This window comes from Tupaia chinensis, unplaced genomic scaffold (assembly GCF_000334495.1).
Source record: "Tupaia chinensis unplaced genomic scaffold, TupChi_1.0 Scaffold000320_1, whole genome shotgun sequence".
NCBI lineage: Eukaryota > Metazoa > Chordata > Mammalia > Scandentia > Tupaiidae > Tupaia > Tupaia belangeri.
The window spans coordinates 1,166,879-1,172,878 of record NW_006159813.1 but is presented as its reverse complement, the minus strand read 5'-3'; the positions used below and the strand labels follow the sequence as shown (position 1 = coordinate 1,172,878).

Sequence of the window (6,000 nt, the reverse complement as noted above, 5' to 3'; positions counted from 1 at the left end):
CCCGCTCGAGCGCCAAGCTTGCAAGAGCCGGGCTTTCACTTCCTTTCGCCTCCGCCCGCCTCCCTGGCTGGCCGACTGGCGTCGCCACCGCCTTCTCGTCCCTGACCACCGCTGTCGCCGCTGCTGCAATCCAAGGCGCACACTCTCTCACTTTCTCGCTAGAGGCGCGGAGGATGCCTCTTGCACCAGCTGGGGAGAAATAGACCCCGGGCTCGGCCCGAGGAGCCTTGTGGCGAGAAAGGAAATCCAGGCTGGGCTTTTCTTGATGCCCGCTGGCCGCTGGGAAGGCGCCCACCTAGCAGGCGAGCCACGCGGGACGCTGGAGTGGCAGAGAGACCCCTGGCGTCTGCTGAGCTCCGCTGGCAGAGTTTGCAAGTGGCCGAGACCCCTCAGGTAAGGACTGCGGGCCTGGACCTAGTAGGAGGGCTCCATAAGGGAGCAGGGCTCAGAGCTGCTGTCAAAGGATTTCTACCCCTAGATCTGGGCTTCCAGTCCCAGCCACTTCCCCAGAGACTAGGGGGGCCCGTGCCCAGAGCCAGGTGAGTGAAGAACCCAGAGTGGTGAAAACCCAGCTCTGGGTAAATGACAAACTTTCTCTCCTCTGACAGAGAATGGGACATTTTGGTTCATCCTGTGGTCATCTGTGTGGCCCCCCCAAAGGCATTCACTCCAGGTTGGAGACAGTGAAGTCCAGGGAGGAGCTGAGCTGGGCCAGAGGGAAAGCAGTGGGCTCTTTTCATTGCATCCATGAACCACCCCCTGCCTGGCCAGCTCAGAGTTCCAAGGGGAAGGAGCTAGTCATATCGCTAAGTTGGCTCTCCAAGGAGCATGTCAGGGTGATACTCTGGGGCTGAGGTTCCCCGTCATCTGGAGCCAGCAGCCAGGGCTACCCCAGGCAATGGGGTTTGTGTGGAGTGCTTGGCAGACTCACTTATGTCCATTCTGGTGACACAAACACACACACACACACACACACACACACACTACTGAAGACTGGGGCACCCACTTGTCCAATCACTTCCATCCCAGCCCTTCCAGCAGCTCCAGCTGTCATCACAGAAGCGATGCACCTCCTTGGCAGAGGGGTGCAGGTCGCCCCCACTCCTTAGAGTCCCAAAGGGGCTGCTTATTAGGTGAGAAAAAAGATTGGGGACATTTCCCAGGCTGCTCAGTAAAGACTATTCTTTTTTTTAAGAATTATTTTATTTAACTTTATTTATTTTTATTTTGACCAGAGAGGGAGAGAGAGAGATACAGAGACAGAAACAGAGACAGAGACAGAGAGAGAATGCAAGCCGCTGGGTCCAGGACTGGAACTGTGGTCAGCCATGTGGGAATCCAGCATCCTTAAGCATCTACCAGCCCCAGCCAGTAGAGACCATTCTGACGGAGACTGGGGAGGTGGAAACTTTTTTTTTTTTTTTTTTTTTTTTTTTGCAGTAAAGGGGCTGGAGCAGACAAGTGGGTTGGGACGGCTAGCGTTTTCTTCTCCTGCGCTGGGGGTGTAGGTGGTCTCCTCGCACTCAGGCCCCTAGAGGTTCCATGGAGCCCTGCATATAACTCATGAGTTTGGCCAGATTATTTTCCTCCCAATGAAAAGCAGCCTCCAGGGGCTCTGAGGATCATCGTAGAGCCACCTACTCCTGTGGTTATAGTCCCACAGGTTATAGATGACATTGTGCTTCCTTTGTGGGTTCGAGCCCGGGGCTGGGGCCATCCTGATGTCCTGGTAGGTCAGGGAGTGGATATGCTCCAGCTCTGACTGGAGGGCCCTGTAATTGCTGCCTGCTCGAGCTGGGGATCTGTCTCCAAGAGCAGGATTGCTGTGTGGTTCTTGGATACTTCCTGAAAACCTCCTGTCCCTGCTTGGGGATTCTGATCCAGGGTCAGGCTAGGAGCTGCTTCTCTAGCCTGCTGTGACCCAGGGATTTTTCCAGGGTGTTAGGCTGGTGCTTGATGTCCTGGGAAAAGCCTCAACTTTGGATCAAGAGGGTGAGCTTTAAGTAGGTGCTCATTTGCTGTTTGACTTTGGACAAATTACTAGACCTCCCTGGGCTTCAGTTGCTGCTTCTCTAAAATGAAGAGATTTCATGTATCCTCAGAGGTCCCAGTTCACTCTGTAATCCTGAGTGATTATCACAGATGAGATTTTCATAATCCCAGGAGGTGATGTAATTTAGTATTTAATAGACCCAGGACTCAGCCACTTCCCTCTACAATCCTTACCCCCTTCCCACGATAAAATGGAGAGCTTATAGTTCCTACTTCAGAAGAGTGTTGGGAGGACTGACTGAGATGGCGCAATGGAAAGTGCTTAGTGCAGAGTCTAGCAAAGCATGAAGCTCAACGTTGGTTGCACCAAGGCTGTCTGCTTTCAGGTCTTGTGCTTGGGCATCTGAGTACTATTTGCCCAGGGAAGCTAACCCTGTCCCACTGGAGCACCAGGAGATCCTTGACGGGAGAAGGGGCAGGACCCTTGTGCTCTCCGATCACCTGATACCTGCAGTCCCCACCCTCTCCTCGCTTCCTCATAAAAGCACTGCTGGACCAGCTGCTTCTAGTGGGGTGCCTAGGGGGGTCTGGGAGGGCTGGATGCACCCAGTTGCTGCATCACCATGACAACAGGAGGTGGAGGTGAGCTGTCTCCATGGCTTCAACTTTGCAGCTATCTAGGGACTCAGGGCAGAGAAGTCCAATATGTCTGGGTGTCAGGCACCCTGTCTGCTGAGGGTCTGAGGGCTGCCCCATGCTGCACAGGAGAGGCTGCTGTCCCCAGCAGGAACAGCCATGAGGAAAGGAGTATCACCGTGCCTTGGGGAGGGATGCTGACTGGACTGGTCCATCTTACTTCTTTCTAAGTGGTTTAGAGGTTTGCCCCAGGTTTATGCTGAAGCCAGTGGTAAGAAAGGCAGACTTCATCCTGGTTGACCTGAAGTGAGTTAACAGGTATGCAGTAGGGACTGGGGCAAGAACATTCCTTGGTGTGCTGGCTTGTTCTGTGGGCTTGACTTTAGGCCTCTGAGAAAATGAACTGTTGGCTTCTCTGGTGACGTAGTATGTGTACATGTGCATGTGCGTGTGTAGACATGTATGCCAATGTACGCACACTCATGAAGGTTTGCGTGCCGTGTCCATGTGAGTATGACTTACATGAAAAACGTAAGTGTGGCTGCGCACACATGTGTGAATGTCAATATGAGTGTGTACTTGGTGTCTAACAGATATATGAGTGTGTGTGTGAGTCAGGTGTGCACATGCATTTGAGAACATTAAGCAGTTGTATGCATGTTACATGTGTATCTATGACCAAGCAGGTGTGTGAATGTGCAGATGCACATGTGTGCTGTCAGGGTCTATGAAGAAATGTGTTTGTCTGAAAACTTGGGCATCTCTGCCTAGATGCACGTTTTAGTAGCTATATAGGTTGTCTGCACACATGCAGGCATTTGTGAGTACCTATATGTGAGTGTCCACGTATGTGCACTATGATGTGAGTGTGAATTTGTGCTATGTGCTCACAGGTTATGTATGTGTGCTTTCCAGTCTCTCTGTGGGTATCTCTATGTGCATCTGTGAGTATATAGCATTGCACACTCGATTACCTCTCTGCATGTGTGTACATCTGTGTATCATGGTGTAACCTCTGTAAGTCTGTACGTGTGAGTTTCTGAGCATGTGCATCTGTGAGAGCATGCTTATTTGATCGTGTCACTCTGTACATGTATGTTTCTATATGAGGGTGGTGTAAACTTTTTGTGTTTCTGCGTGTATCCATTTCCAGCGTATGCCTGTGTGTGGCAATGCACACTAGATCATATTCCATGTGTGTGTGTGTGTGTGTTTCTGATAGTCGATATCTGGGGTGTGTGGGTGGCAGTGTACACTTGAGTGTGTCTCTGTGTGTTTCCGTGTGTTGCAAAGTACTTGTGAGCATGTCTGCTGGGTATGAGTCTGAGTGTGTGCGCTGTATCCTCTTACGTGTATTTCTGGGCATGTTCGTGTGTGGTGTAACTTTTGTGCGTGTCTCCCGTGTATGTGTGTACGTCTGAGCTTGTGCATGTCTGGGGTGTGTCTGAGTGTCTGTGGGGGTGCAGGTTGGTAGGAGTCAATCCATCTGAGAGTCCAAACAGACACCATCGCTGACCTTTTACGACTACTCGTCTCCCGGTCTTCAGGGCCGAGCACCTTCCAAGTGCGGGTTCAGTAGTTATGCCTTTTCTGAGCGTGCTCATTTTCCAAGTGTCTTTGCTTCACTGTGTTCCAAAGCCCCACCTATCCCCCTGCCCTCGCTTCCCTCGCTCCCCACAACAGCCCAAGTCTCTCGCCAGAAGTCTCCAAGTTAGGACAGTTGCAGAACAAACTCGCAGATGTTGAAAGCGCAGGTATAATTTTAGGCAGAAGGTCTGAAAATAGGCAGCCTAGGATGTGCTGAACATCTCGACAGCAGTGTTTCTAATTAGGAGCAACTTGTTTTCCTTAAATAAACAAATCAAGTGAGGAAAGAAATTGCCCGAGATTAATGGCTCCCCGGAGCAGGTCCATATGTCGGGAAGACAGGAAGCGGGATAGGATACACTTGGGCCTGGGGTCCCCACGGACTGCAAGTGTTACTGCTCAGAATCCTTGCAGGTTTTGACCGATGAGAGCTGATGACACAGAGGTTGCAGGTGAGAAGCTGGTGTAGGGACCGGGCCAGGCCAGTGTGGGCCCCCTTCTAAGAGCTGGCTGGGCAGGTGCGTCACTGGGCCTGGTTGTCCCTACTTCCTATATCCCTACCCTTCGCTATGAGACGTTACTGTTCTTCTGGCAGGCAAAGCTCATGCCCTGCTACTTCACTTAGGGCTCAGCGTGGGACTAGCATTGGCTTTAGAAGAGGTCGATGTGATGATGTGCCCATTTTGAGCTTGGATCTCAGGGGGCCTTGTGAGTTTCTGCCAGAGAGACTGGCTCCCTGAGGGTAACTGCTGCCCTCTTAGCTGATCCTAGAATGAACACATGTTGAACTGCCCTAAACCGCAACGTCAGTGAAAAGTCTAGCCCACCTTAGCTCAGCCACACTCCAGCTGGTCACTAAAGGATAGCGATAGGTGCTTCTTATGTTGTTTCAGTGGGTTTTGTGTTTATTCATTATACACCGTTACTGTGGTCATAGTAAGGGATGCAGAAATAAAGTCATCTTTATTCCCTTCTCCTTGTTCCTGGTGCTCAGAGCTGTGTGATGAACACCTGTACTTCTCACCGTTGCTATCCATCCCTACCATGCTTTTTGCCCATGCCGGCACCAATGGTAATATTAATTATATAGTTAACATTTATGGGGTATTCGCCAGTTCCACGTATCAGGCCAGAGGCTTTTTCTCTTTTTAAATTTTTGCTATAGGGTATATGTGCTCACCAGAGGGAGAGAGAGAAAGTGAGAACTCACCCCCCGAGAGAAAGTGACAAATCCCTTCTCGGGGGGGGGGAGGGATAATCACACCACAGTACCATCTCCTCCATTCTCCTCTTGGGATTTTGGGCATGCATGCCCACACGCCTGTTTTTTCCCAAGCCGCTGAGCCTGACACTCGAACCAAGAGTTCCAACTTAGCTCAGGCACACTCCAGCTGGTCTCAAAAGGATAGTGAGACAGGTGCTTCTTCCAACATATGGAATCCTGTTTTTTGCATAGAAAAACGTGTCATGACTTTTCTGACACCCCAATATTTCGTCCATGAGAGAGGCAGACAGAGGGATACCCCCAACAGATTCTGCATGCGACCGTCCATCCCTAGCCAGCCTCAGCCAGCCCCAGATCATGGACACACAGGTGCCCTTTGTACTGGGGGCTGGGGTGTCTTCTAACTTGAGCAAGGAACCTTCCCATGTGGGTCAGTCTCACAGCCATAGAGTTTTATCTCTGAACCGCCATCTGGTCCCTGACTTGGGAGAATTTCTAAGGAAACGAGAGGCCCCAACGTCACCAAGACAGTGGGAGGCAGGTGACAGTAGTCTTAATAC

At 51.2% G+C, this 6,000-nt stretch overlaps 1 protein-coding gene across 1 annotated transcript in view; it reads left to right on the top strand.

The window, feature by feature from the left end:
* The first annotated feature begins 275 nt into the window (after positions 1-275).
* Positions 276-6,000, top strand: part of WSCD2 (WSC domain sialate O sulfotransferase 2) — a 130,962-nt gene continuing 125,237 nt past the window's right edge. Inside the window, exon 1 of the mRNA XM_006151511.2 lies at positions 276-393. The gene's annotated coding sequence lies outside the window, so the exon portion shown is untranslated. The remainder of the gene's footprint in view (positions 394-6,000) is intronic.